Consider the following 24,790-nt stretch of genomic DNA (forward strand, 5'->3'; position numbering starts at 1 on the left):
GTGGCAGATAGGGCTCCCCAGGACTGCCTTTCCCACTCCCAACAGTGGGAGAGGAAGCTGCTGGGAAGAGAAGAGGAAGGCAAGTCCCCTCCCAAGGGGGCTCCGCGCAGCTCCCAAGCTCGCCCTGCTCCGTTCCTTTCCAGGGGTCCTTGCCCTCCGCCCACGCCGCCAGCCACTCTGACCCCACTCTAGAGCTCTCCCTTCTCCTTCTCTGGCTCCCACCATCCGAGTGTCTGCTGTGGGCTTGGCTGTCTGGTTTCTCCCCAGCAGACTGGGGAGCGACGCCTCTCCAAGGTTGTGTGCTCACTTTGCAAAACAGCAGAAATTTACAGCCCAAGTAATTGATCACTGTGCCGCTGCCTCTCTCCACCTTGCTCTGTCTCCTAATTCCCTTCTCCCTGCTCTCCTCTCTCTTTTTTCTCAGCGCGCCATCTGTGGTGTCAGAGAGAAGGAAGCCAAGAAGAGGGAGGTTCTGGTCCCAGTTCTGCCAAGTACAAGTCACATGAACCTCAGTTTCCCCAGCCGCAAAACAGTGACGCTAATAATAACCGCTTACAAGTGGGCGGGGCCCCGTGGATGCCGGGGCGATAGGAGCGTCCATGCAGGGTGACTCCGTTCCCCGGACAGCTTTCTGAGGAGGGGGTGGCATGGAGCCCACCTTCCAGATGGGGACCCTGGGACCCAGAGAGCTTGGGGTGTTCCACTAGGCCTCACAGAGCTTGAACAGCAGGGCAGGGGCTTGAATTCCAGTCCACTGTGCCCCCAATTCCAGACCATTAAGCGACACTGCAGCCCTCTCCCCCAGGGCCAGTCAGAATAGAGGTGATCCCTGCTCCTGAGGCTCTGGGGAAGAAACGGAGGCCCTCAGGGGCGAGGGGAGAGGCTCTGCAAACTGTAGAGAGCCGTGATGATGGAAGGAAGCATCACCATCATTTGCTGACCCCTCTCCTGGACCAGGGTCCTTGACTGGGAGACTCTCTGGGACCTAGAAGCTGGCCTGGTCCTCAGATTCCGCCTCTCCTTCCAAAGACCTTGTGTGAACAGGGGCCTCCTGCCAGCCAGGCCCCACACCTGCCTGCCTCCTGGTGCCTCCAGGGAGGTCCCAGAACCTTCCAGAACGTTCCCCAGGAAAGGATTCCGAAGAGCCCTTCACTTGCCCTTCGCAGGGTAGGGGAGGCACACAGGCCTGGGAGGGGCCGCCATGTCCCAGGCCTGAGGCCTGCAGGCCTGGCTGGGAAGCCCCCTCCTGACTGCCACTCCAGCGCTCGCTGGCCCCCTTCATTTCTGGGGGGAGAATATTTCCAGGGGGCGAGAGCTTGTCTTTTCCCTTCCACTCCCTTCTCTTTCTTGTTCGCAGTCTAGCTTTAGCTCAGCCTCTGCGTGTCTCTGTTTCTCGGCTGTCTCTCTATCTCTCCCCCAGCCTCCAGCCCACAGGTGAGGACTTGCTCCCCTCCCGTGCCAAGTACAGCTCCTCTCCTGCCCCCTTGGCCTCCAAAGGCGCCTCCGGGCGGCACCAGCCTCTTCCCTTCGCCATCGCAGCTCAGGGTCTGCAGCTGGGGGGCAGCGGGTGCACTGTGTCCCCCACCCTTTCTGGAGGGGCAGGAGGTTCCAGCCCCTCCGGCTTCCTGCTCCGAGACCTGGCTGGCGGAGATGAGAGCCGGTCGCAGAGCTGGGAGCCAAGCAGCACACAGAACAAACAGAATTTTTTTTTGCAACTAGAGGGGGAAGCACAGAGCTAAAAATAAAACGAAAAGATCAGTATCTGTCAGTCTGACAGCTGATTGGCTGCTCGGAGATGCATATAATTACCAGCAACTGGCGCTGGGTAGGCAAAGCCGGGAGAAACTGCTGAGACGAGGTTAGGATTTAACCTTTAAATTCTGGAGCCACCCGAAAGCCGAGGGGAGGACGCCGGGCGTCGGTGCTAATGAGGGTGGGGGTGGGCGGTGGGCGGCTGAGTCCTGGGCAGGTCCCGGGGGGCTCATCCTGGAAGGCCCTGGGAGCCCTTCTCCCTGGCCACCTCCCCCATCAGACCGGGAGTGCGTTTGATTGGGCGGCCAGGAGGCATTGGTCCTTCTCCCCGCCCAGCGGGGGGGTGGTGTCTTACGGGAAGTCAGGGTCTCACCGTGGCGTGAGTGAGGGGGCTGCCTAGGGCTCTGGGCCCCGCCCAGACTGGCCTCCTGCTGAGGTCCACCCCTATCCCCACCTACATTCTTCCGCTTTTCCCAGCCTAGTGTTCATTTGAGAAACCCACCCCGGCTCCCCTCCTTCCTCCACCCCGGCGAGTCACCCGTGCTCCCGGCTGTTTCCTGCCCCACCTGGGGAGGGCATCTGGGTACCTCAGGCTTGTCCTAGGTCCCCAGAGATAGACAGAAACAGCAGGACTGGAGGGATGTTGTGGTCTCACTAAGCCTCAGTTTCTTCATCTGTAAAATAGGGGTGATGATAATAGGCAGATGCCAGGGGTGCTTTGGGCCCCGTCTTGCATCTTGATTCTCTCACCCGAGCCAGGAGTCAGGAGATACGGGCTCTAGTCTTAGCCAGGAATTGTCTCTTTCTTTCTTGGCACTGGTCTCCCCATCTGTAAATTGGGAGTAAGAGCTCCTGCCCTGTGTCCTCTGGGGTGGAGTAGGGAGGTGCCAAGTGAGATGGCGTAGGTGACGGAGCTCAGCAAACTGTACCTGTCGGGGCAGGTGGGAAGGAACTTCTTGTATCTTCTAGAACCACCACTTTCTCCCTTCCAGGCTTTTGCCTATAGGTGTGGCCTTCCCTTCAGTGTCTCCTCCTCTGGGAAGCCCTCCCTGATTGCCCCAGCAGGTCCTCTCCTCCTGCTGCCCTGGGTGTCTCACCTCAAGCTCAGGCCCCGATTATCTGCCTCCCACACAGGTCTGTGAGCCCTCTGGGGGCAGGAACCACATGCCTGACGAGGGCCTGGTCCAGAGCCCCTTGGGAAGAGAGACACCAGACCTCTGATGCAGGAGGAGGTCTTGGGCCACACTGCCCAGGCTTCGGGCAAGCAGTGGCCTCTGTTGGTGGGGAACCATCTTTCCTCAGTGATCAGCAGGTCCCAGGTACCTGCGTGGCACTGGCCCTTTCCCTGTACTCAGCAGGGCGGCCGGTGGAGCCGCCACTGGGTGCTAGGACCTAGAGAGCCCAGACTGACTACAGGAGACCCTGCCCAGAGCTCCTAACTGGGGTGAGAGGCAAAGGGCAGGTGGGGGAGGCAGTAGAAGGAAACCATGAGTTCACACTGGGGTAGCCCAGCTGTGCCTGCCCATCTTAGACACCTTCCAGCCATTATCCCATCGACTCCCCCCAATAACTCATTGGAGGCACTGCTATTGTTACTCACGTTTTGCAGATGAGGAAACTGAGTAGTTGAGCAACACGGCTAGTGAGAGCAGAGCCTGGATGCACCCAGTCCCCTTCTCCCAAGGCCAGGCCCAGCAGCCCCTGCCTCTCTGGGAAGGATGAAAGGGAGGTGCAGGGAGGGGCGATGTTTCTGGAGCAGCTGCCCTGAGACCTTCTGGGCAAATTGTCACAGAGAGTCTTGAGAATGCTTTTGTGTGTGGTGTGCAAAGGAAATCCCCTTTGGTGTCTCTGAGAGATCGGGAAGATTTAAACTGCTTTTCGATGATTTGGGGGTGTCAGACTGGTACTGCTTTTGAACGTGACATGGTGATGAGACTGGGCCCCAAGGCAGTCCAGTTTTATTCAGGTTACGGTAATAATCATCACCACAGCAGCAACTAGAGCAGTTTTCACGGGTGAGCGCTCACCACGTGCTGAATGCTGGGCTCAACCGTGGCTTGGATACACACTCTGCATCCTCACCACCAGCTTGAGATAGAGATTATTCTCATCCTCGGGTTATTTCCTCATAGCTGATATCTAAACGTGTTTGTCTCCACGCTCAGTCTCCCCTGCTAGGCAGGGGAGCTTGGTGAAGGCCCCAATCTTGTCTCTCCCATTCATCGCTGAGTCCCCGGCACCCAGCATCAGCTCCTCAAGGAGCAGCTGGACAATAAAGCTTTGCCGGACACATTTCAGATGAAGAGACTGAGGGTCAGAGAGGTCACACAGCTTGCTAAGAGGGAATCCCAGGTTTCTGTGGCTCGAGAGACCAGTTTCTAATCACCAACTCATACAGAAGCTTGAAAGGCCCTCTCGGAGACCTGCCTCAAGACAGCCAGAGAGCATGAATCCCCCCACCCTTACCCCCTGCCCACCGTTCTCAGGCCTGGTCCTAAAGCCCAAGAGACTTCTAATCTGAATCTGCCCCCTCCCCACCTCCTGCCTGCTTACCAGGGGATCAGATGGAAGTTGGCCAGAGTTAGCTCAGGCTTGGGGAAGTTGTACTCTTCCAGAGTTGCCTGGTGTTTTTGGTGTGACCTCATTCAAAATTTCCTTCCCCATCACACTGGTTCCCACTCGGAGAAATCTTTGAAGTAGAGATGACCTTATTATGTGGTTACTGGCCCGGTTAATTCATATGTGCACTTGATCATTGCTGCTTCTCTCTGGGATGGGGCCCTTGGTTCTGGGGGAGTCTAACCAAGGGTCTCATGGAGGCCAGCGGTAATAAACCCAAGACGCTCATGGTTAAGAACTTGACTCTGTCACTGAGTGACCTTGGGAACCTCATTTGACCTCTCTGAGCCTTGACGTGTTCGTAAAAGGGGGACAGGCATGGGGAGTATCTGTCTTGAATGCTGGCTGCAGGTGGGAAGAAAGAGATCAAGTTTTCTCTTTTTAAAAAAAAATCACACTTTCCACAAATAATAGACAATTTTTATCCCTGTACTTTAAGAAATGTTAATTTTAAAAAAACCTGAACACCAGACCGTACCTGGGCACCTGCCACGTGCCCAGCCTTGCATCGGAGCTGGGGCTGGATAGGGGTACCCCACTCGTGGGTGTGGCCTGTGATGCGTGTGTTCACCTGCTCAGGCCGTCCTCACAGCAACCCCACAAGGTTCGAGGGACCGGGATCGCCATTTCCCAGGGGAGGAAACAGGCACAGAGAGGAGACGTGACTGGCTTTACGTTCCACGCTGAGAAGCGGATGAGTCTGGCATTGGACCTGGACGCTCTGTTCTACTGATGAACAGACCTGTGAGCCCTGACTGCAGGGCCCTAAGTGAGCTTTCAGGGCACAAAGACGAACCAGGGGCGCCCGTGCCCTGGGGGAGCTACCTCTCCTAGGAGCGGGGGACACATTGAAAAACCAGTGAAACGTGGTGTAACGGGGGCACCTGAGGCTGGTTGGTGCGTCCACATCAGAGTTCTAGGCCCTTCGCTGTACAGATGGATGGTACATGTTTTTTTTTTAATACCTCCGCTCGAGCTGTATTTGAAAGCCAGCTGGCTTACCCTTCACTGTGCTGTTCTAGTCCATGGCCGCGGGGCCTCTGGACTGGGGTCTCCGGCTCCTGCCACTCAGACACAAGGGATCCTTTTTTTAAGAAGTGGCTGTGCCCCTCCCCCCGAATCCCGAGTCCAAAGGTGACTTCAAGTCCCTCGTGGAAGGACACCTTCCAGTGGTCAAGAACCTGGGGTCCCCACGCTGACAAGGTGTCTCCAGACGGAGGAAGCGCGTGGCAGGGGCGTGAGCTGAAGTTGTCCGTTGATCGCAAGCCCCCTGTATCCACTGGACCTCAGAGCCCCGGCGGTTAACCTCTGAATGTTCCCGACCAGAACCTCCAAAGCCTAACACCTCCTGTGGGTGTGGGGTGGAGGTGGGAGGGATGGAGGGGAAGGGTCTGCCTCGAAGGAGCGAGGGAAACACCATCCCAGCCCCAGACGTGAGCTCGGACAAGCCGAGATGGGAAGAAAGGTGCAGAGCGGAGCGGAAGTCGCACGCGAGGCCCACCGGGAGGTCTTGTTGCCGGTCTCCACAAGAAATTCAAGGTTGTCAGCGGCTGGCTTCCTGCGAACAGGAGCCCACACGTCATGGTCTGCTTCCGTGGAGAGCATGGCACGAGAGCATCTCGTGAAGACCTGTGAGACCAGGTGGCCCAGCCCTGCCCGCTGGGGCTGCCTCCAGCGCTCGATCCACTTGAAAGAAAACAGAAGCTGATTCCTCTCTCCATCCCCGCCAGAAAACTTCCTCCTGCTCTCATTTGCCCCCAGGCCCATGTTGGCCCAGCAAGAAAACTGCCTCTGTGTAAGTAATAGCAGCTTTCTCAGTGTGGGTCTATCAAGGGCGTCCACGATGCCGTGCAGCTCCCATCGGAGAGTCTGAAGGAGCACCGTGGGTTGACGTAATCCCATCCGAAGCAAAGAAAGGTGATGTCGTTTGGAGCCTGTGGTGGCCGGGCCCTCCGTCAAGGTGCAGTGACCATCAGGGATTTCAGGAGGCTGTAAGGAGCATGGGGTCTCTCCCTCCACCACCCCCGTGGCCAGAACTCCTTGGAGGGCTCCCCCAGGGCACCCCAGATTGGGAACCACTGGGCTAAGCCAGTTGGGATGAGGGTGCGACTCTCTGACGATCCCTGCAGCCTCTCCCATTTCCCCGTCCAGGAAGTCCTCCTGCCGCGGGGTGTCCGGGGAGAGCTTGGTGGCTGTGAGGTCATCCTGACTCTGCCATTTACCAGCTGTCTGAAAGCCTGGGTCCTCTTGCTTCCCTCTGTAAGGGCTGGGTGTCTTTACTGTCGCCATTACCTCTTGTTTAGGTGTCCTGACTTCCCACCCCGTCGTGTGTGATCCTCTCGCTGGATTTCCGTGATGCAAGAGGGATGCAGGGGCGGGCGAAGTGCACGTGGAAACGGGGCTCGGGAAATGCAGCTTCGGAGAAGCTGTCTGTGCTGGGAGCCTGGAAGGTGGGTGAGGAAGTGTGGCCCGTTAGCAGGCAGGCTGCAGGCACTTGGGGGCGGCAGCTCTGGGGAGCAGCCGAGCGCGCCCCATCTTTAATGTGCCTGGAATCACCTGGGAATCTTGTTCCAGTGCAGACTCTGATGGAGCAGGCCTGGGCAGGGCTCCCAGGGGAGGCAGGTGCTGAGGTAGCCAGGGCCACACTCTTGAGTAACAAGGTGCCCCCACTGGGGCCTCCGGCCCAGGGAGGAGGGAAGGCCACTTGGTGTCTGGAAGCGATGGTTCCAGAAAGGCCTGAGAGCCCCCAGGATGTCCATGCAGGGAAAGATGAAGCAACATGAGGGTAGAATTATGTTTTCAACAGAAGAAAAGGCCTCTGCCTGCTAGCGTTCCCACCCCCCATGCAGCCCCAGGGGTTTGAAAGACTGTGGTTTTCTGAGCACAGCCTTCCTTCGCTGAAGGGGGTGGATTCGCTCTTAAAAAGTTGCCTGTAAAATGATTTTTTTCTGTATCAAATGCTGTTTTCTAGTGGTGCGTGTTTTAAGACCACGGTTGCATTCCCACTGAGAAGTATCCAGCTCTGAGGCCTTGTTGTTGAAGACGTGGCAAACACGAGGGGCGGGGAGTTCAAGGCCACAGCGTGGCCTGAGTGTCAGTGGGCTTTGGAGCTGATGAGAGCTGGAGCTACAGAGGTCAGGAACCAAAACCTGAATCCCCAGTGGTCCCCAAATGCACTGAGGTCCACGGCCGAACTGGCTCAGAACCCTGACCAATAAATACCACTGATTGTATCACTGGTGGGACCAGAGGGGACCCAGGGCAAACCAGCCCTTCGGCTGAAAGAAGAGCTCAGAGAGACTTGGCCCTCTTGTCTTTGTATATGACACTGTCAGCCACCCTCTGAATATCAGGCTGAGAGTGGTTTTGTTCTTATGTTGGACACAATTGTCTCACGTGCTATAGGAGCCTGATGCCATGGCAGTCTGGCTGTGCTTCCCAAAGGAGCTCTGAAACGGTGATGCCAGAGTGCCACAAAGACTCCCGAGAAACAGCTTCCTCGCCCAGAGGGGTCTGCTTGAATATGCCGACGTGCACTGGGCATCTCGAATAAGAGACGAAAGTCCACAATCTGCCAATACTGGGCAGACTGTGGTTTTCAGAGTATAGCCTGGGGTCAGTATTACAAGGAACACGCTTCGGGAACCCAGTCAGTGAAGGGCCCTCGTAACTAAAAGGTCTCTCTGTTTCTGTATTAGTTATCTACTGCTGCATAACAAATCACCCCGAACCTAGTGGGTGAAAACAACAGGCATTTATTTTCTCCAAGTGTCTGTGGGTCAGGGATTCAGAACTGGCGTAACTGGCTTGTGGTCTTCCCTGAAGTTGCAGTCCAGGTGTCAGCTGGGGCCACCGTCACCTGACAGCTTGACTGGGGCCAGAGGGTCACCACCGTGGTGGCACACTCACTGGCTGGCAGTGCGGTGCTGGCTGTTGGCAGGAGGCCTTGGTTCCTTGCCCCACAGACTCCTCCACAGAGATGCTGGAGCTTCCTCACAACATGGCAGCTGGCTTCCCCCAGATGAATGCAAGAGAGCAAGACCGAAACCTCTCATGACCTGGCCTTGGGATGCACATGTGATCCTTTCCACACCGTCCTATTGGTCCCACAGGGCAGTCCTATTCATTGTGGGAAGGGCTGAAGGAGGTCGAAATCATTTGGAGACCATCTTGCAGGCCAACTGCCATGGTAAACATCTCTCCAGCACAAGGACAGATAACTTGCCTCATTCTCACAGCTGGTTTCTTACCATTTAGTGCCAATTAGTAATTTTGAGAAGTGACCCTGCTAGGAGGAGGAGACCAGGACTTTATCAGCCACGCCAACACCCCATGAACAGCAGCAATAATAATCATCCAGGCCCGTTCGTTGAGCGCTTACCCTACGCCCAGTGCCTCAACAGCATCGTGGAGACACGCAGTCCTTGTCCCCAAGCAGCAAGTTCCACAATATCTCCAAGTTATGCCACTCATTTTTATGAAATGTATAAAATGAGATTTTGGGGGGGGCAATGATGGCTACAGGGACACAAGCAGCTTTGCCCCCTGAAAATGCAGAGACAAAATCCAAGACCCGTGTGAACCCACGTGGAGAAGACTGGAGTGGGGTGTAAACTCAGGATGGAGAAATGCCAGAGAGAAACACATCATAGGGACTTCCCTGGCGGTCCAGTGCTTAAGACTCCACACCCTCACTGTAAGGGGCGTGGGTTCGATCCCTGATCGGGGAGCTAAGATCCCACATGCCACGTGGTGCGGCCCCAAAAATGAATAAATAAATACCTAATAAATAGGTGAGATAAAATATTTATTTCGTGTGCGTTAACAGTGTGTGAAGAGTCAGGGTGAGCCAGGAATTCTTTGGTTTCGCCCCAGCCTCATGCTAGGAGAAGGGGTCACATCTCCGGTGGTGGCCTAGTGGTAAGCAGTAGACACCTAGGCGCTCAAGACACTTGCATCCCAGGCCTGCCATGTCCGTCATTAGCTCTGTGACCCAAGCAAGTGACTTCATGGTCCTGTTTCCTGTAAAATGGGGTAATAATGGCCAACTCTCCTGGTTGTGATGAGGCTTCAGAAGGTGCTGGAATGCTCTATCCTGGCAAAGCTGATGGCGGGTCACCAAGGTGGTGGCACCCCAGGTTCAAAGAACCTTTGTAGCAGTGCCATTGCCTGGAAAGATCTTTGCTCTGTGACCGAGAGTGGACCCCGAGCCCCAAAACAGACAGTCGCTGCTGCAGGGGCCCCCGGTATGGGCCACCCCAGGGGGCTGGAAGGAGCTCAGCTCCTGCTTCTGCTGGGGGCATGTGTGGGCCTGGAGCCAGCCCAGCCCTTTCCTGTCCTGTCCCAGCATGATTTCAACAGAGGCAGCGTCCTGGGCATGTTTTCCCCGCAGAAGTCTCGACTCGCTGAGCAGGATTTGGGGAGGTCTGGCTAAATTTGCTGTCCCGACAAACAGACCAGGCACAGAGACTCTCAGAAAACACAATGTAGGCGCTAGTTCCTGATCCCACAGCCTGGGCCTGGCTTGACGGAGGGTTTTGGGGTCAGGCTGGCCTGACCCTCAGGGCTGTGTGACTCTGGACAAGTGTCTCCACCTCCCTGGCCCTAAATCTCGGGTTGGGCTTACCTGCTGGCCCTCAGTGGGTTCCGAGGAGCCTGGGGTTGCCCAAGGGGACACAGAGCCCACGTGGGTGTGCATGGGGCGGGTCCCAGTCCGCCCCCTTCTTCTCCAATCAGGGGAGCTCTATTTTCATCTCTTTGGTATGTTGGTGTTCTAAGCAGCACTTCATTTAAAAAGAAGAAGAAAAAGAAAAAAACAAAAGGAAACATGTCTACAGCGAAAACAATGCATTCAAGAAGTTTCCCACCAACTTACTTTGTCCCCTGGCTCGTTCCTTCAAGCTCTGAGGGAACAGAGGAATAGACGGCCTCCACCAGCTGGGTTTAGTGACTGCCCATTTCCAAATGGTTCCTGGTTTTCTGGATTGGAATCTCTGTTTCCGTTCGGCCTCTTTGAGGTCCTGTGAAAGGTGGGGAGAGGAAGGGGCTTTGATTGGGGGGTCCACAGAGGTCTTGGGGTGCCAAGGTCACAAGCAGGCTGGGTGTGCTGGCCTCCTCTCTGGACGTGTACTGTGGGCACCTCAGATGCCTGCCCCTCGCCCGCCCCCCCTGTGCCCGAGCCTCTCCACGGTAGCCAGCCCAGGTGCACATCTGCCCTCAGTGGAAGCGGGGGGCCAGCCCTTGCTGCCCCTGGGTCTCAGTTTCTTCATCTGAAGTGAGGAGACTGTGGGCCTGAAGGGTCTCTCGGCCCCTTCCAACTTCAACACTCTAATTGCTTCATTTATCGAGCTCCAGCTGTCTGCAGACGGGTGTCTGGGCGGGGGGAGGGGTGGATCCCATCCCGGGAGGAGCAGCCCCTGAGCCTGCTGCCTCTGGCCGGCCTGGGGATGGCAGGGCTCAGAGTGCACCCTGGGCCCCAGGAGGACCAGGTGCCAGGCTGCCATTTGAAATGTCTCCTGTTGGTAGCACTTCGGTGAGTTTCAGGTCTCCTGGTCTTTGTGTGTATTTGATTTGTACCTGAAACCTTAGTTAGCTAGCTCCCTTTCTTCGTTATGGGAATCTTAGTGCCTGAGGCTGAACCTGACCATGTCTTTCCCCAGGTAAAACCCTTCCATGGCTTCTCACTGCCCTCAAGACAGTCCAAGCTCAAGAGGCCAAGCTCTCCCACCTGGGGGCTCTCTACCCTCCCCCCCTCCTCCAGATACACAGACTGGACCGTGAAACCTCTCTCTCCTCTCTAGAGCCTCACATACTCTGCCTGACACACTCTGCCTCTCCTCTTCTTGTTGCTTGCTAAGTGTCACTTCCTCCAGGAAGCCCTCCCTGCCTAATCGAGCGACTTTAGTTCACACTCAGGCTCACCCCGTCCTTCTCCTTTGTAGCACTCCTCATTGTAGTGAGCTAAAAAAATGCCTGTTTATCTGATCCGCACCCCTCCCCCACCCACTAGAATGTGGGCTCTCTGAGCGCCCCGCTTTTGGATTTCCCTGCCTGTGCCAGGCCCAGTGCTGGGCACCCAGGGAGAGCTCTGGAAATGCCTGCTGAGTGAATCCTTGATTGGCAACTGTACGAGCCGACATGCAGCCTGTTGATCCAGGTTGCTAACCTGGGGCCAGCCAGGGCTGCCATCAATGCGCCTGACCGGGTCACACAGTCTGGGAACCCAGGCCCAGCCCCATCCTCTGGCCTGCAGGCTCTGCCTGGAAGGAAGGAAGGGGTTAAGTGTTTCTGGCGGCCCCGTGCTGGGTCTGTGGCAGTTCCCCCTTCCGGGGCTGCAGCAACCGAGGTTGGTGAGGAATGTTTGCAATGCAGAGCTAGGAGGGAGGGCGGCTGGTGGAAGTGGGGGCCTGGGGAGGCCAGCCGGCCAGGCTCCCCAGTTGAGCAATCGCCCAGGCCCAGCCGGTTCCTGTAACTCCTGCCTCTCCTCCCTCTTCCCGCCCTGCCAGCTACCTCTTCCCGCTGCCTGCCGGGCAGGGGCCACGGCCTGTACTCTAGGGCCTGCAGTGAGAGGTGGAGGGACAGAGGCCCAGAGAGCCTGGAGGCCGGGGTGAAAGGGAGGGGCTTCCAAGGAGAGAGAGAAGGAGTGCAGTCAGCTCAGCCACCTTGGCCCAGAGAGCGTAGGGCTTTTGCCCAAGGTCCCTCAGGGAGACGCCACCACCGAACTGGGCCACACCCTGGATTCAGACATTCTGGTTCCCATGACACCGGCTGCACCTTGACACAGCATGGAGGGCACTTTGCCCCTCAGATGGGCAGCTCTGAATCCCAGGGACCCCCTCCCAGCCGAAGGCAAAGACCCCCCGGCCCTGGCCTGGCTCTTCACTCAGGGCTAGGGTCTCAGAGAGGATGGTGGCTCTCTCTGGGCTGGGTGCACCCGCCCCCCGCCCCGCATCACTTCCCCAGCACCATGCACTGCCCAGCCTGTCCTGGGGACACCGGTCACCTCCATTCCTTCCCTCCGGGAGTGTGGAGGAAGTGGATGAAAGCCAAGCTGGTTCTCAAAAGCCCCCCTCCTCCTTCCTTCTAGTTCCTTTCAAGGAAGAACCTTCGTGAATTCTGAATAGCGTGTTGAGTCCAGGCACAAAACTGATTTCTTTCTTCACAAGCACACAGCTTCTTTGGGGGCAAGCAGCATTCCCTGACACTGCAGAATGAGCTTCTTCTGTGGACAGTATTTACAAGTGGCCTCTGCAGTCATTCAGGCCCAATTCGTATCCCGCTTCCACCACCTTCAAGCTTTGTGGCTGCGTACCTCTGAGCCTCAGTTTCCTCATCTGTAAAGTGGAATTCAGAGAGAGGGTGGGCGGAGCAGCAGAACCACGCTGGTTCTGTGGAGACTCTGGGCCACTTGCCTTTCCTGGTCCCACAGATGTTCAGTCTGTTTGGGGCTGGCTCAGGTGTGCCCCAACAGGGCCCTGGGCTTTGCCTAAGCTGCCAGGGGATGGTGGTGTCAGAGCCCTCAGAGGTGCCACCTTGGCCACATCTGGCTAGCATCAGCAGTGGATCTCCGGGGACCCACATCTCCAGAGGGCGGGGTAGGTGATCCACGTGAGCTAGAAATTCCTGTGAGAATCAAACACCACGTTTATAGGGTTTAGAGGTAAAGAGGCTTGCAGGAGGAGTGGCGTGCCAAGCCATAGCGAGGAATTTTAACCCCCCAAAAAACACCAGTAATACCAAGAACCCTCTTACACGCTGCTCTGCAGCTAAGTCCTTACAGTGAGCCAGACAATGACACCTACTTTATTCCAGCGACACGCCTAGGAAGGAAGAATATTGATCCCCCTTTTATTCAGGAAACAGAGAGGTTGATGCACTTGCTCAAGGTCACACAGCTTGTAAGGAGCAGAGCCTGACTTGGCACTCAGGCCTCTGCCCTCCAGAACCTGTGCTCTTAGCTGATCTCTTCCACACCTGGCTTGGGATCCGGGCTCTTCACAGAGATGGGCCACCTTGGGTCAGTCATTAAGCCCCAGAGCCACCAAGTGAGAGAAGAAGCTCCAGCACCCACTGGGGATGGGGGAGGCGCTGTGCTAAGTTAGCACTACCACTGGGTGAGCAGAGCTCAGAGGGGCCAAGCCTCTTACTCCAGGGCACACAGCCCGTCCAGCCAGGACACACTCCCAGAGGGACTGATGATGCCTTCCAGTCCCCTGGTCCCCTGGCTCTCTGTACGCGAGTCCACCGAGGCTGTGGCCGGGAAGGACCCCCAGAGCCGACTGGGTTCCGCGGACAGATGCCGGCCACCCCCCTCCCAGGGCCAGTGGGCTGCGAGGCTTCGCCATCTCCTCCCGAGCAGGTTTCCTTTAAGAAACCAGAAGATTGATTTCCTGGCAGGCTCGCAAGAGGAGCCCATCCAAATGGTTTGCATGTCTGCATTTTTTACTGCTACGTTTAATATGTATGCAAATGCCGGCCGGCTGCGCCGCGGCTGCACAGTCACACGCGGCGCCCCATTAAAGCGCCGTCCGGGCGCGCGCATCATTCGAGGCGACGGGCTCGGCGGCCCTGATAGATGGGGTGCGGGGACGGAGACAAATGACGGGCTTTTGTAATTTCTTTCTCCGTTTTTCCGGGGCGGGGTCGGGGGACGCGGCTCAAACCTGGAAACAGCAGAGATTTAAATATATGCAATATTGCTTGAGGGGTTTGGGGGGGGGGGTAGAAACCTGAACTGGGAGGGGGGAGCTCAGTGTTCTCCTCCGTGGGAGTCGGGCTGGAGGCTGGAGTGGGGAGCCAAGCCCCCACAGTCACCTTCTGGCAGAGAGAGCGGCTTTGCTCCTGATAAGCAGGCGCGGTCCTATGGGAAGCGCTGCTTCAGCCGCAGAGAAAAGGAAAATGCTGGTTATTTTCAGCCCGGTTACGCCCGAGAGGCCACTGCCTCGAGTTTTTCCCATCCCCCGCCCCACTTTCTTTTCTTGGGCTTCCAGGGCTTATAACTTTGTAAGTATGATGGATGTCATTTAACTCTCACACTAGCCCTAAGAGGTGGATCGCACCCATTGTACAGATGGGGAAACTGAGGCTCACGGGAGCCAAGTCCTTTGGGGAGGGTCGCAGAGTGAGTGGGAGGTGGGGTGGGACTCCCAGAGCGGTATCCTTGACACCCCCCCCCCCAGCCCTCGGCCAGCTCTTGCTCTGTGGAGTTTGCTCCCAGCCATGGGGGATGGGGCAGGTATGGAATCTGCCCAGACTAACCACCCCCCAACACCCCCTGCTCTGCAACCCTAGCCCCCCTCAAGGGCCCTCAGCATCCTACCTGTCCCCACCTGCCTGGTAACACAAGCCCACGTCCGACTGAGCCTGAACACTGAGCTCCAAACTTCCAAAATACTGTTTCAGCCTAAAATTTGAAGTGTGCGTTTTAAAGGAATCTTTCCTTATTTCTCAGGATTTTAGGCGACCCGGCAGCTGGGGGACAGTCTGGAGGATCATATGAAGATGGAAACATTTCCCTGAGGAGGCTCCAGCCTAGAGAGAGAGCCATTCTGGAGCAGAGAGCTCAGACCAACTAGACACGCAGTCGCGTGTGTGTGTGTGTGTGTGTGTGTGTGTGTGTGTGTGTGTGTGTTTGTGCTGTGTGGTGGTGTGTTGGGCTATGCTTGTGTGTCATTGTGAGTGTTTATCTGTTTGCCAGTGTGTGCACATGACAGTGTGAGGGTGGGATTGTGAGTGTGTCCGGGTACACACCTGCGTGTCAGTGTGCATGTGTGTGTGTTGATGTGACAGTAGCTGAGAACGCTTGTCCTTGGGCTGGCAAGCAGCTGGAGTGTGAATTTCCCTGAGGGTTTCCAGGCCTCTTGCCTCCCCGAGCCTCGTCCCAGATCTGCTCCCCTTTCCAGCGAAAGCCTCGGCTGTTTCAGCTGCAGAATGGGGGTTAGGACACCCCACAGGCAGCTGTGAGGATCCACAAAGGCTGAGCCCCGCTAAAGCTCTGCATAGATGAGAAGGTCTTTGATTATTGGGGGATGGGGTGTAGCCTGTTGCCTGATGGGTTAGCCTGGGAATTCTGGGAAGGAAACAAGCGGCACGAACAGCTGTCTGGAGAAGCTCTCCCTGTGTGTATGTGGGTGAGTGTGACACCCCCCCCACCCCTTCTCCCTCTCCCACCCCTCCCCTACTTCCCTCTCCTTCCCCCACCCCGCCCCCACTCTTTTCCACTCTCTCAGGTTCACGGTACCCTGGAGTCTCTTGGGCCCTCTCTCCTGGAGTTTCCCCCCAGATATCCCCAGGGCCCACCCTCTCCCCCCCAGGAGTCCTCCCTAACCACCCACTTCCGCCCCTTGCCCTTGCCACCTCCCACATCCCATCTAGTTGCTTGTTTGTTTCATTTTGTCTATATCATCTATCCCACAGGAACGTGAGCCCTGGGGGAACCTAGGACCCCCACGCAGGCCAGGCTCCTTTTTCCAGGCTCAGACCCTCCCTCTCAACCGGTCTCATTCACCCTGAGGCTCACCCTCCGTGTCTGTGGATCCCAACCAGACGCTGACCCCACGTCCCAAGTCCTCCCCCAACTCGTCTATATTTTGGGACAGTCCGCCCTTCTTCCAGGCCTCAAGGTGTCATCTTCCCTGAGCTGCCCCAACCGCAATCACAGCACCAGTGGTACTAACGGTGATTGTTGCCTGTAGCCTATTTGCATCACCGCATCAAGAAAGTTCTTTCATGGAGAACCATTTGAATGGACCTCAGCGCTGCCCCTCTCTGAATACCACCTCCCCTGGGGCCCTCTGAAGCGTCCTGTAGAGCATCCCATGGCCTGGGGAAAGGGTGAGCCCTGGGCCTCACTAGGGCCTCCCCCAAACCAGTTGGAGTAGACAGTAGTCGCTGGGCTGTTGAAATAGACAAGGGAGAAGATGCAGGAACCAACGAATGCACCGGCTTTGGCAACACGTCTTACCGGGCGTCCTGCCCCGCGTTCCCCTGGGGGTCCGCACCTTCACTCCCCAACTGGTTGGGGGGCTGCTGTGTGTGGACCGGCTGAGTCAGGCCCTAACCCCGGGCAAGGGGCCACACTGGCTTTCGCTGATCTTGCTCACTGTGCTGAATGTGCGTCTGCATCTCCCTCAGCAACCCGCCATTACTCATGGTTGGCATTTATCCCCAGGCAAGGGGTGACACTTGGAGCAGCCCGCAGCCTCCTGCGTGTTCTGAGGAAGGGGTGGCCGGAGGCTGGGCTGCGAGGAGGCACAGCAGGAACTGTGGGCAGCTGCTCTGAGTTCAGTGACCATGAGCTGAAAAATTAGGGCACAGGATGAAGCTGAGGGTTTTCCCAGATTTGTTCGTGTAATGAGTGGAAAAGTCTTACAAAGGTATGAACGTTAAAGCCTATTTCGTTATGTAGGTAATGGATTGTCTTTGCTGAAAAGAATCTGAGTTTCCCAAGTCAAGGAGATTCTGGAAATTAATAATTCGATTTGATGAACATTTGGGGGGCCCCTGGGTCAACCCTGTCCTTGGTGCTTGCACGATAATGGGGAGCGATTCTGGCCTCACAGAGCTCACTTGGGGAGGCTGACATTCCTCAAATAATTTCACATTTCAGTACTGTGAAGCACTATGCAGGGGTGGGGGGTGGGTACAGAGCTGTGAAGGCCAAGGGTTCCCATGTGGACAAGGGGTGGGGATGTCCAGGAAGGCTTCTTGGAAGAGGTAATGTTTGAAGTGAGACAGAGCCTTTAGGAGTTAACCGTGGGAGGGATGGGCGTGGAGTGGAGTGAAGAAAGCACATTTCAGGCAGGAGGAAAAGCATGTGCAAAGGGCCAGTGGCAGAAAGGAGTGCTGGGTGTTTGAGGGACAGGAGGCAGCCCAGGTGACTGCATTGTGATGAGTGAGGGGAAGAGGAGTTTAGAGATGTCAGCAGGGACCAGTCCAGGCAGTGCCCACCAGTCCGTGAGGGCATGGTGGATTTTCTCCTGCCGGCAATAGGGAGCCATGGACTGTTTGACACAGGTGGGACCCGATCGTACCTCTGGATGTGGATGACAGTGAGGATGATGATAATGCTGGTCATTAAGGGAAGTGGTTAGTCAGTGCTTACTCTGTGCCAAGCACCATTTCAGCCATTTTACAGATGAGAAAAGTGAGGGCTGGGAAGGGAAGCGGCTTATCCAAGGTCACACGGCTGGCACACGGCAGAGATGGAACTCAGACTGAGTCTGTCTGGCTCCAAAGTCCCTGACCTTGTCCCACACACAAAGCTGCACTAGACTAGACGTGGAAGGACAAGGGACATGCAGATGACCACCCCCTCTCCCCCCCTCACCTCCCTGTAATGCTGCCTCCTCTGTGCTCTGTGTCCCCGGCCTGGGTGGGGACTCTAGGTCACAGGATCAGGTGGGGCTGGAAAGGCCGAGCTCAGTTCCTGCTCAGGCCCAGTAGGGGAAGTAGGGGGTTGCAACGTCAGAGGCTGAGGTTCTGGAGAAGTTGGGACCCCAGCTGGGGTGGGCACAGGTCATCAGGGCACACAGTCACACTGTGCCCCAGGAGCACGGCACCACGCACCTGTTTGGGGTTCGAGGACTTTGAGATGTGGCTACGATGTCCCCAGGACTGGAGCAGCACCCCGGCCCCCTGCTTCCTCCTCTGGAAGCAGGTCCAGGGGACCGCACCAGTGGCATTAAAAAAAATCCCATTCCCTCAGTGACCATCAGGAAGTGCAAATCAAAACCACAATAAGATACCACCTAAGACCTGTGAGGATGGCTACTACCAAAACTCAGAAAATAAGTGTTGGTGAGGATGTAGAGAAATTGGAAGCTTGTACACTCTTGGTGGGAATGTAAAATGGTCCAGCCGCCGTGGAAAACAGTATGGTGGGTCCTCAAAAAATTAAAAATAGAATTACCATATGATCTAGCAATTCCACTTTGGGATATATACCTCAAAGAATTGGAAGCAGGGTCTCCAACAGATACATGTACACCCACGTTCCCTGCAGCGTTATCCACAGTAGCCAAAAGGCGGGAACAACCCAAGTGTCCATCAACAGACGAATGGATAAACAAAATGTGGTACATACATATAATGGAATGTCATTCAGCCTTAAAAAGGAAGGACATTCTGACACATGCTTCAATTTGGATGAACCTGGAGGACATTATGCTAACTGAAATAAGCCAGACACTAAAGGACAAATATTGTATGATTGCACGTATATTAGGTATCTAGAATGGGTAAATTCATAGAGAACGGTGGGTGCCAAGGCCTGGGGGGAGGGGTAAATAAGGAGTTCGTGTTTAATAGGTACAAAGTTTTGCAGGATAAAAAGGGTTCTGGGTCTTCCCTTCTGGGTCTTCTGGGTCTTCCCTTCTGGGTCTTCTGGGTGGTCCAGTGGTTAAGACTCCACGCTTCCACTTCAGGGGACAGGGTTCGATCCCTGGTGGGGGAAGTAAGATCCTGCATGCTGCAAGGTGTGGCCAAAAAGAAAGAGTTCTGGAGATGGATGGTGGTGGGGGTTGCACAAGAATGTGAATGGACTTAATGCCACTGAACCGTACACTTAAAAATGGTTAAGGTGACGCAAGAGGGAAGAGATATGGGAACATATGTATATGTATAACTGATTCACTTTGTTATACAGCAGAAACGAACACACCATTGTAAAGCAATTATACCCCAATAAAGATGTTAAAAAAAAAAATGGTTAAGGTCGTGAATTTAAAAAAAAAAATCCTTATTCTAAGCTCTCCCAAGTTGTCAACAGTGGGCTTTCTTTTAAGTTGTGTTTATAAGAGAGAAAGTAAAATACCAGGTGGCAGTTGTCGTTAGAGCAGTTAAGAATCACACACGCTGGGGCTTCCGGGCCAGTGACCTTACCTTCTTGAGCCTCAGTTTCCTGCTGGGGAAATGGGGATAATGATAGTGCCTCCCTCCTGGGGCCACTGTGAGGATTCCGTGATATCCCCAAGGTGGCCCAGCCAGCGGCCAGTGTCCAGCAAGCACTCCACATCAGCAGCCCTTAGTATTGGCAGATACTCCTCAGGCCTTTAGGGTTTGGGTACATTAGCAGCACAGGCCCTAGTAAGAGGAGAAAAGCCCCCTCGCCTCACCACACACATGGGGAAACTGAGGCCTGGTGGAGTCAAGGGACCTGTCCAAGCTCTCTGGTACCCCTTGAACAAGAACGTGGTTTTCCAAATGTGTATCAGTTAGCAAGGCTAGGTTGTTCTGCAGTAACAAATAAGCCCCATATTGAACCGTCTCAACACAACAAAAGTCTGCTGTGAGTCCAGGTGATTCTCCAGGGCAACTGTCCTCCGTGTGAAAGCTCAGGGGTCCACGCTGCCTCTGTCCTGTGTCACCTCCGTCTCTGGGTCACTGAGACAGGGAACAGAACAACACATCACTTCTTCCCACAATCCACTGGCCAGCACTGGTCTCATGACCCCGCGGCAAGGGTGATGGGTCCTGAGAAGGAGAGGAGAACTGAGGGTGGGTGAGCACCAAAAGTTTCTACTCAGCATTCTAGTGGGAGGAAGGCCAGTGGATGGCTTTCCTAGGGAGTACGTGCTCACGGTGAAGTGAATCAGAGAAAAGGGTTTAAGGGTAGAATTATTCTCCCTCCTACCCAAGCCCCCAGCTCCCTTCCCAGGGCAACCACAGCTACGTTGACAAGCAAGGTGTGAACCAGGTGTCCTTCCTGAAATACCGACGAAGGCCTATTACTCTTTTCACTCCTTGAAGGAGCAGGCAGGTGTTTGTTACAGCTCTTTGCTCTCCACTGGGCAGTGCCTTCCCATTATGTAATCAGTCCCCCTGGATGGGTGTCTAGGCGCTTTCCAAAGTTCTCCTGTTATAAACAGTGATGCAGTGAATTTCCTGTGCATTTTCCCTTTGTCTCCCGTGTGAGGCTTTCTGTGGTCTAAATTCCTAAAAATGGAATCTGTTGGTCAAAGGGCAGGTGCATGGGACCATCTGACAGCTCTTTGGTGGCAGGTGCTGCCTCCAGGGTCAGGAGGGGCTTTTAAGAACAGTTGCTAACGGAGCTGAGTTTTCCATCCCAGGGCGTTTCCAAAGAGGACGGCCACCTGGGGTTGGCCTACCTTCCATCTTGCCAGAGAGCCCCCGACAGGTAGAACCCCCCACCACCACCGGCCCCAAGGTGGGGCCTGCTCTGAGCTTAGGAAGAGTCAGTGTTGCCGATGGTGGGTGGGGGATGGGGAGGGAGGCAGGAAGAGGGGATGCCCTTCCCATCTCGGCTCTGCGACGCCAGTCCTAATACTGGCGCTCTTGCCATGCCCATCTTACAGAGAGCAAACACTGCCCGTGGTGCCCAGAGAGCGGCCTCTGAGTCACAGTCCCAGCCTGAGCCGAGTCCTCTTGGGTTCCAGCTCTTTGCTGGAGACCTCATGGATCCGCTCCTTACTGGCTCCTCTCAAAGGCACTCGTGTTCCCCCAAGAGCTTTCTTTCCGCGAGTTTCTGAAACTCGTCTTCTCTTCTTCGGGACTCACCAGGTCTGGTTCTTTGGTTCCTCAGGTTGCGGAACAATGAGCCTCTGACGTTTTCCCTTCGTTGTTTTCATATCTGCTGCATCTTTTTGGAAGAGTGTCTTGGTATTTACAGAGTTTAGTCTTGTTGACTTTAAAATTTTTTTTCTCTTTTGGGGTAACATCACTGTTGTTTCTGGAAAAAAACAAAACACCCTTCTTGTAAAATATATAAATAAATTCAAGCAACACCGAAAGCGACAAACAAGAAGGGAAAAGTCATCAATACCCCTCACCCAGAGATCCAGAGATGACTAACTATGGTTAACGTGTGCACACGAACGATCTCCCTCTTTCATAGATTCTAAGCGTTTCTAACCACCCCCTTTAATGATAATGATGATGAAAATCTCTAACTTTCTCGCTAAAGGTGGGGTGTATGAATCACTGGAGTGGGACTGAAAGTCGGTATTAGTTTCCCCTCCCCTCCCAGTTCCCCCATCCTTCATCCACAGCCATGCCTGGGCCTCCCCTCCCCCCTCTGCTTCCAGTTTGGAAGCGGCCTGTCCAGCTCCAGGGAGCAGATCCCACAGGGTTTGGTACCAACTGGGCAGGGGCTGACGACTTCCCCACCTGCAAGGAGAGTTCCATTCACTCCACACACGGGAGCCGGGATTTCATTCCTTCGCTTCCCAGACACCCAGAGGCTGAGACCCGCCCCAATTTGCCCAGTTGTGCCTTCAGCTGGTGGAAAAGTGTGTTTGACCCTCTGCTCTGTTGTTCTGTCTCCCATCCCCCACCCACCATCGGCAACACTGACTCTTCCTAAGCTCAGAGCAGGCCCCACCTTGGGCCCAGGGGGTTCTACCTGTTGGGGTCTCTCTGGCAAGGTGGAAGGTAGGCCAACCCCAGGCTGTTTCTGTCTCACCTCCCTCCCGAGGGGACCTCCATCTCTAGGGAAGAAGGGAATGCCGCTCAGGACTAACCAGGGCCTGGCCTGATTGGGGGCAGCGTGGTGGCAGCCCCAGAACCTGGTCCAATACAGACGTGAGGGATGTATGGAAAACAGGCTCCTGGAAGACTCGCAGCCCTGCTTTGGGGCCTCTGGGAGGCACAAGGGCTCTGGAACTTTAGGGACAACTCCCTCGGGGAGTGGCAAACATGGCTGTCACCTGCAGCGGGGATAGAGGCGCCCTGGCTGAGGGGTGGGTAGGTGGAGGGCATGGCAGTGCCCACAGCAGGACCAGCTCTGTCCGGGGCCGTGGCTGTTTTCTCTCCTGAATATATTTGAACAGCTCCTCAGATCTGTTCCTGAGAATCTGTGATTCCTCCCGGGGCCCAAAGAAACCCCTGGGGATGGCTTGACACTGACTGGAGCAGGACGGGGGCAGGAGCCAATGACACGCGCTGGGTGACCGTGCTGCTTCTTCAGGGCAGGGCAGTCAGTGTCAGAAGCCCGAGTGTCCTAGTTGAGCCTTGTGCTGGCTGTGTGACCTTGGGCAAATTACTGAAGGTCTCTGAGCCCCAGTTTGCGCGTTCACACTGCGGGTATGACGGCACCCACTGGGTGGGCCTGTCTGAGTGACTGAATGCAGTGACCTCATAAAGGATTCTGGGCCAGAGAGTCCTGGGAGAAGCCTCTTTAGCTGCAGTTTTGTTTGTCTGCTCACCCTTGGGGTGGCAGCCGGGGGAGAGCCAAGTTACGTAAGTGGGGGCTTCAGGAAGCTGCAATTCTCCATCCCAGACGGCTCCTCACTATTTACAACAGTGGGTTTCAAACTGGTTCTTCACATGCACCTTCCCACCTCAACCTTGGGCCTTGTTCCTTCTCAAGACAGATCCTGCGCAAGTGATCCATACTGAGTGAAGCAGGAGCCCACCCTGGCTCTCTTTGCCCCCTTTTCCCAATGCCCCTTAGGGTCTATCAGAGGCTTGAAAGCCACTGTTTTAGGCCAGCAAATGTGTCACCGGTCACAGGATGTGGGATAATTATCCAGAGGGGGGTCATTTTCCCAATGCATTTCTCACTGTGCTTATGGAAAAGACGAAGAGAAGTCTTCAGATCAGAGACCGGTGTTTCTGAAGGTCCTGTCGGGCCTGAGGTCACTAGGCTGGGGCAGGCTGGACAACTCTGATCCTAAGGGCCACCTTCCCTCCGGGCAGCACTGACCTGACCTAAGATGTCCCTGTGGGCAGCACAGGGAGCTGGGTGAGGACACCCTTCTGTGTCGCCAAAGCGAGAGCACCCGGCAGCCGCTGTCCAGCCTCGTGATCTGAGGCAAGTCCCCGCTCTGAGCTTCAGCGTTCTCATCTGTAAAATGGGGCAGTAGTCACTGGGCCCTAGATGAGAAGGGTGGGGGGAGGCTGAAAGGAGCTTTGAGGCTCCGAGCACTGCTCCTGGCACCTAGTGAGTCATGGACCAGTGGCGCTCATCACTGTCAACAGCAGTAATAAGAATCCTAAACAGGGCTTCCCTGGTGGCGCAATGGTGGAGAGTCCGCCTGCCGATGCAGGGGACACGGGTTCGTGCCCCGGTCCTGGAAGATCCCACATGCCGCGGAGCGGCTGGGCCCGTGAGCCATGGCCGCTGAGCCTGCGCGTCCGGAGCCTGTGCTCCGCAACGGGAGAGGCCACAACAGTGAGAGGCCCGCGTACAGCAAAAAAAGAAAACAGAATCCTAAACAGGCAGGGGCTGGAAGGAACCTTGGAACTCTTTGCCCCAGAGGGAAAGGTCAAAGGCTAAGGTCAAACAGCAGGGTCACGAATCAAACTCAGGACCTGACACCCGGGCCTCCTGGCCCAGAAAGGGAAGGCCGCCTTCCACCTGCAGCATCACACGGAGGAAAAGGATGCAGATCTCTGAAGATTCCCAAAGGTTTGCTCCTGACTTCTAGGCTGGTGTCGGTAGCAGGGAAGGCTCTGATCCGCCACCTACCTTGGTTTCTCTGGTGCTGACTGTTCCTTGCTGGGAGCGAAGAGGTTCCGGCCCTCTTTCCTGTTGCTGTTTAGAGCAGGTGACCTGGAGGCTGGGCGGGGAGGGGGATGGCTGGGCACAGGACAACTGCCACTTAGCCGCTGACGTGGGCAGCAGGTCGCAGGGGGAGGGCCCTTGTCCTCTGTCAAGGGGAGGGAGGCATCACGGCTCAGTTTGCAGGTGAGGAAACGGAGCCTGTGCTCCAGGCCACAGACTGAGAGTGGTGTGGCCCACTGTGCCTGGGTGCTGGGCGGGCTTTTCCCTACTCTTGCCTGGCTTTAGGAACTCACATCATACCCTGAAGACTCATTCCCCTGTTCCTCCTTTTTGCCTGATCAGCTGTGGGGATTGATCAGAGGGGCCTTGAAAACTTCTAGACTCACAAACAGATTTGAGAGCTGGTGTGGCCCTAGAGAACAGGAAGTTAGTCTTTGGCCCCATCCCACAGAGCAGAAAACTGAGGCTCAGCAAGGTCCCCTGGAAGCAGTGTGGCCTCTGGCTCCAGCCGGGGCCCTCCTGGGACGGCAGCCCCCTCCTGGCCCAGCTTCCACCTTCCCCCCAACTCCAGCGTCCCCAGTCCTCTGGAGGAAGATTTCCGTGGTCCCGGTTGGGGGTGCCAGACTGCCAGCGACGAGTGTTTTTTTAATCCCAGCCCCGCTGACTTAGACGATTATTCTTATTTAAGGCGGGGAGGAAACGCGAGAGCGTGGCAGCCGGTCACCTCCGGGCGGCGGCCCCTCCCCGCCAGCCTCCGGTGCTCTGCTCCAACCGGAGCAGGAAGGGGAGGGGGAGACGGGAAGCGGGAGGAGGGAAGTGGGGAGGAGGGGAGGCGGGAGACGGGAGAGGGGTTAGAGGGGATAGGAAACGGAGTGGGGAGAAGAGGGAGGAGGAGGGAAGGAAGGGGCAGGAAGGAGAGGATTAGGGAGGGGGGAAGGGGATAGACGGAGAGAGGTG

General features: G+C 55.9%; 2 long non-coding RNA genes across 3 annotated transcripts; one reads left to right on the forward strand and one right to left on the reverse strand.

The window, feature by feature from the left end:
• The first annotated feature begins 1,865 nt into the window (after positions 1–1,865).
• On the forward strand, positions 1,866–9,161 carry LOC125964639 (uncharacterized). The gene is made up of 2 exons (XR_007477838.1): positions 1,866–6,821; positions 7,777–9,161. It is a non-coding gene; the product is annotated as an uncharacterized LOC125964639 (long non-coding RNA).
• A 9,822-nt stretch (positions 9,162–18,983) lies between these two features.
• LOC117201058 (uncharacterized) lies at positions 18,984–24,738 on the reverse strand. 2 transcript variants are annotated; one of them, XR_004482971.2, is made up of 4 exons: positions 23,798–24,738; positions 23,033–23,202; positions 20,887–21,058; positions 18,984–19,752 (listed from the first exon to the last, which is right to left on the reverse strand). It is a non-coding gene; the product is annotated as an uncharacterized LOC117201058 (long non-coding RNA). The 2 variants fall into 2 exon arrangements; XR_004482972.2 differs by lacking the exon at positions 23,033–23,202 and having other exon boundaries at positions 23,798–24,729.
• Between the last annotated feature and the right edge of the window lie 52 nt (positions 24,739–24,790).

The sequence above is a fragment of the Orcinus orca genome, chromosome 6, assembly GCF_937001465.1.
Source record: "Orcinus orca chromosome 6, mOrcOrc1.1, whole genome shotgun sequence".
In the NCBI taxonomy this organism is placed as follows: Eukaryota; Metazoa; Chordata; class Mammalia; order Artiodactyla; family Delphinidae; genus Orcinus; species Orcinus orca.